At 35.7% G+C, this 5978-nt stretch overlaps 1 long non-coding RNA gene across 3 annotated transcripts in view; it reads left to right on the plus strand.

Moving 5' to 3' along the window:
- LOC106460743 overlaps window positions 1-5413 on the plus strand; it is a 44944-nt gene extending 39531 nt beyond the window's left edge. For 2 of the 3 annotated variants that reach the window (XR_001290899.2, XR_002610836.1), the window contains exon 6: window positions 136-1013. This is a non-coding gene — a long non-coding RNA (uncharacterized LOC106460743). Of the gene's footprint in view, window positions 1-135; window positions 1014-5374 lie in introns of those variants that run through there. The other variant, XR_002610834.1, reaches the window with a different exon arrangement.
- Window positions 5414-5978: the final 565 nt, after the last annotated feature.

Raw genomic sequence — 5978 nt, forward strand, 5'->3', positions numbered from 1 at the left:
CATACACTTTTTAGTACTAGAAAATCATAGATTTGGTCTCAGCAAGATCCAAAAAAGGCCTTTACACAATATTCAAGGTATTTTAGAACTGGTTTGGTAATAAAAACATATAGATAACAATGTAACTTTTTATAGAACTGTAGGTGGTGGAAAGTGTCTCGTCCTGAAAAGTACAGTATGCTTCATCCACCTGCTTGAGTTTGTTTAGAGAAGACAGTCTGCTAGCACGAGCCTTATTCAGCATTCCAGGAAACTTGAATATTGTCTCCAAACAAATAGGTGAAACTTTTGTTTCTGTGTAGTTCATTGTTACCAAACTCTTGTCTCTTCTGCAAATTGCTGCATGTAAGCTGTTCGGATTTCGACTTTGTATCTTAGTGACACCCTTATACCATCAGGGTTACTAATGCTAAAGTTCATTTCAGACATAAGATTTTCGATACATTCAGCCCCGTTTAATATGAAATTTAAGATATGGAGCTATTAAAGAAGTTCTGGATTCCACGACTGAAGATGATTCTGAAACAGCTGATATGCACCTGGAAGGCAGCAGCCTAGTTTAAGTCGTGAATCAGTTAGAAAATCCGAAACTGAATTAATATATTGCAGCTCAGTTGTTGGAATCTTTTAGATCATTTGTGCAGAAAATGTGCCCACTGTTTTCAGAATTCGGAGATTAAAATAAAAACTATTCAGGCTTTGACACTTACTAACAAGAACATTTTAGGAAAAGAGAATGGAATATAAGAGGGGGTCACGAAGATACCGATCTTTCCCTGTCGAATAAATTCAAAGTCTAGATATTCTTGGCTATAATGGATAAACTGTCATCAGCCTCAATCAAAGACTGGCTGAATACGAGTCGTTTCGAGAGACATTTGTTTTTTTACCAGTAGTGGGTTCCATGCCCACCGAGGACCTCCGTGATGTGGTCAGGAGTTTGGTGTAAATATACTTTGACGACCTTGAACAGGTCACACACAATAAACGAAACGGTTCAATTTGCTGCTCTATGCAAAGTGTACTTCTTTTATGAAACAGTTGAATCCAAGGAGATGTAGTTGCTCAGTTTGATTTCCAGCCAATCACTGACATCCACCTTCCTGAATGTGTCTGCATGATGTCCTCCGCATGTACTCGGGCCTGGCATGACCAGGAGGTTAGGGCAGTCTAAACAACTTTATGATCTGAGTGTATGAATATTTTGTATTGAAAGGTCTGTTACATGTCCTTACCCTAAAAAAAAAAAAAAATTGGCAGCAGCAAACTACTTATGTAACTCCAAACAATGTCAAAATATAGTTCTGATACAATCTGTTTCACTGTGACTTTATATCAACCATAGTATCACGTAACTTCATGATTTTCATTTTCAAATTCGTTTTTTGTATAACGTACTCAACTCTCTGTAGTTATAGGCTGACTTCATAACCGCGTTTATATATCAGAGAAGCCCCCCAGTAGCACAGCGGTATGTCTGTGAACTTACAACGCTAGAAACCTGGTTCCTAGCAGTACAAGTCCGTAGACATTCCACTGGAGGGCCTTATAACCGTGGTCCTACAGACCATATCCAACGGAACAGAATATTTAAATAATGGCTGGAGACGGCTTGAATGGGTAACGAAGAAAAACTTTAATATAACATCAAATGTAAGTTTTTCTTCATTACCCATTCAAGCCGTCTCCAGCCAATTATTAGTCTCAAAGTGGGTTCCTCGTCATCGAATGAGAATATTTAAATGTTAGTGAGTGATAGAACTGGGATTGAGAGAGCTTCGTTTCCAGGTTTAGAGCTGTTTAGTTAGAATTTAGATAGCCTATTGTGTAGCTTTGTGCTTAATTACAAACAAATATCAGAAGAAAATACATCTTTGTAGTTTCGCAATACTAAATGGTTAATTTGTAAAGGAAAAATATCCCTAAAGGTACCCCTAGTTAAATCACCTGTGTTTAATAAAAGGCACCTAAGCTACTTATCAAAAAATGCAATCAACAACAAAACGTAACTGCTGAACTTAATAATACTACGTACAGAAACATATAATCACTACTCTTGTTGTTGTTTTTACTATATTCAATCTGTTACGGTTTTAAACCCAATCTTGTGAAAGTTGCATTTCAGGTCCATCTGTCTTTTGAGTGTCACAACTCGCTGCGTAGGAAACATTTATTCAATATAAAAACTCATCATTTCGGCTGTACCTACAACTAAAACTTTATTTAAAATGATACTTGTATTCAATACTAGTAAACTAGTGTTAAAGTGTAAAACGATTCAGTTGGCGAAGCGAAAACGCTATTGATTCTTAATATTCAATTCTTTAAAGTTCAAACGGAATGTTACAATATAAAAATATTCAAAAGAACAGGCATAATGTTTCTTTACATTTTTATAAGTCCAAACTGTTCTCGCCTCACTGACATTGGAATGTTATACCTTATCATTACATTTCGTTTTTTAAACATATTACTATGCCCAAATATTCCTCTCTTGACTTGGTTTTTGAATGGCCTGAACATTATATAGTTAAAATAGATTTAACCCTTGCAGCTACAAGCCTTCTAGCGAATAAACTATTGTTGTTGTTGTTTGTTATTAAACACAAAGCTACACAAAAGACTATCTGTGTTCTGATTAAGGAAATGTACAGTTCTTATTATATTCCTCTGTTACGAATTTCAAATAAAAGTATGTTTAGGTGTTTCAAATATATCTCTTGTCTACCGTAGATCAATGTCGGAACGCCATTGATTCAAATGTGGTGTATGGCAACTTAAAGTCTATATAAAATGATATTTTTATACAGAACAAGAAACTTTAAAATGTTAGTGTAGAACTTCTTAGCTAGAGGGGGGGGGGGGCAATCAGTGATGTATGAAAGACAAAAGTAAGAAACCCTATAAGCCGAGGACTTTTTAAAGATTAAAGTTTCTGTCCCTGATGAAGGGAGGTATTTCTTTTAAAAGCGTTTGAGTTACTGAGTTTCATATTTTTGACTTTAATTAATTTCTTGAACTTGCGTGTTTTCCTATCATGATGAAGTGGGGTATATTTTGTCTGTCAAGTCGTAGCTAGCAAGAGTTTTGTTCTAGCTGTTTATTAGAAGTAATTACCACAAACTCATCTTTCGTTTGAAATCAGAGCTAAATTTAACTTGACAGTGTGTGTATGTGTGCGCGTGCGTGTGCTTATAAAGATAGTGAAATCGGTAGCAGTGGAGCAGAAACGGGAGAAGTGATCACTCCCCCTATATCTTTATAGAGGGAGCAAGCAGCAACGGTCACCCTCAATTAGAAGAATTTCAATGGGGATTAAAACAACAACGAAAAACCACAACAATGTGTATAGTGTTACTAGTTGCTCAATAACAATACCCTTCATGTGTAAGTAATATCTGGATATTTCAAGTTTGTTGAAAGTCGTTTGTCAACATTGTATCTCAGATATGTTTCATAGAAAATTAATGACTTCAAAAACTGAGTGAAGAGGTTGATACTGCGAGCTTAAATGGAGATAAAAAAGGTCAGAGTGAAAATTCAGTTCTTTATATGTTATTTCTGTGCATGTTGTAACAAATGTGACAATTTAATTATAGTTAAGGATCTAATGCTCGACATAGAAAGATTGATTACGTGTACTGTCTGACAGCAGCTATGATTACGTCATGCACCATTGGTATGAGGCATTCATAGAATGTAACACTCAAGACCACACAGACAGGGAATACACAACACGTGCGCGCTTTCATGCTTGTCATTTGCCAAGGCCAAGGAAATTCGAAGGAATTCCTTAGTTTCTTGACCTGATCACTATTTCTTACCACTGTTCCTGATGACCTGGAATCTAGAACTGAAAAGTGGCGCCATGATTTTCAACGTTTGCCTACAAGGGCAGGAAATTTGAGAACGTGTAGCGGGGGAGGGGTAGTACAGAGCGCACACTGTCCAGTCACTTCCTATCTTCAGGCGGGACACATTCCTTTGCGGTCAGGTGGTGTGGTAATCGATAGCAAAAGATGTTTGTGCTTTGACCGTTTGTCGTGAACGGGTAATAAAACTCGAAACCGCGTGTTTAAAAAATTCCAAAGTTATTCCCTAGGACGCTTTTTTTTTTGGTATAAGACTTTAGTAATCTTAACATGATCTGGCATTATATTCTCAAGTTTCGGCTTTTGATTTGGTTGATTACTTCAATAATGTCATGAATGATAGTAATCCAAATTCTGTGTCTGTTATTCTAGAAATCACGTTACGAAGGAATATATAGGAATAAAACGTTCCTGTGGCGACAGCTCAGAACTGGATACTAGTTCAGTTGTTTTTCTGATAATATATTACCCTAGAAACATTACCCAATTTAGTTTCTCGAGGACAGAATCGCAGCTTACATGACTCGACCTCATTGGTAGTTGTTTCGTTTGGCGACTATGAGAACAAAATAATTTCTCGCATGGGGATGAGTGGTCGTGAATTATTGATGTCGTGACCAGGTTTAAAGGCCCATATTTTGCTGTTTTATATTTCTTTAGTTTTTCTACTTTTGTCATCCTACATAATTTAATATTTTGACATCAGTCACAGCAAGACTTTAATGTTGGAATGAGTTTTGTTGGCGTGTATAGTAATGGTATCATAGTTCCAATTGATATTTATAATCAAACGAATTACAAGCTGTAGTGTGCTTGTGTAGTCATTTTTTTTTTACTCTATAGTTGTGAAAAGGGACATACGCTGCTAAAACAATACTTTTGATATCGTTAAATAAAAATAAAAAACATTATCAAATGTTCGTTACTTACTCCTTCTTTATAAGTAAGAAAATTAATAAAACTTATTTTTGTTGCTGTGTTTTAGATATTCTCTTTTGCAGAAACTACTAATACAGCATAAGGTTAAGTCTACGGATTGATAGTTTTAGATAGTTGTAGCAAGGTGAAGGAGAGGTCGTGGTTACGGAACATCTTACTGATAATAATTTAATAATTCTTAATAAATGTATTACAGTTGCTGATAATTTAAATGCTACTTTTATGACTGGTACTTTCTGAAAGAGAGATTGAAAAATAATTTGAATTTCACCATCGTCTAACTCGGTGTTTCTCAACCTTTTTTTTTACTCGTGGCTCCCTTTTGAGTTTGATTTATCTCTGTGGCCCCACCCTTCGTAGACGTTGTTACTTAGGAAAAAATTATTTCATTTCCACACTGTTGATTTATAATATTATTTTTACAATAATGTATTGTTTTTTTAAATATTTTGTTTATAACATGCTGTTTACTTGTACAAGTAAAAAATATTCTGTTAATCATTGACATTTTATTCAGTGTGATCCTTGGTCTTGATGAACACTTGAAAGTTTTTGAATTTCAGATTGCAGTGTGGTCAGTGATAAGCAAAGATCATATCTCTTCACAACATCAAGGCGGTTACGTATTTTTGATAGCAAATAAGTCACCCGACTAAAACCAGATTCAACCATATAAGATGTGGGAAAAGTGATAAAATATAACTTTGCCTTTTCCCAGAGCTGTGGAAACTTATTAGCTATTTCACTACTTATCCAGAAATAAAGTTTGTTGTGTTTGAATCTAGCTGGGACTGGTATATCACTCTGCAGTTCGATGAGACATTCTTGTAATGTGATGTCAACATCAACCACATTCATCCCAAATGGATCCATCACTCAATCCGGAATTTTGATTGTTACTCGAGTACTAGTCGCGTCCGGTAACTTTACTTCTGAGCTGTGGACGATACGGGGAGAAGGGAACTTTTGATTCAATTTTAAATGTGAATATTTTATTCGGGCAGTGTTCGGTGTCCCACTCAGAAATTACTGTGGCCCCCTAATTTTCTGTCATTCATGTGTGCCCACGTTGAAAATCACTGGTCTAACTGACAGCTTCGTGATTTCTTTCAATCTCTTTATTAAAATTTGTGCAAAGCTACATAAGGGTTATCTGCGCATAGTGTT

This window comes from Limulus polyphemus, unplaced genomic scaffold (genome assembly GCF_000517525.1).
Source record: "Limulus polyphemus unplaced genomic scaffold, Limulus_polyphemus-2.1.2 Scaffold827, whole genome shotgun sequence".
Lineage (NCBI taxonomy): Eukaryota > Metazoa > Arthropoda > Merostomata > Xiphosura > Limulidae > Limulus > Limulus polyphemus.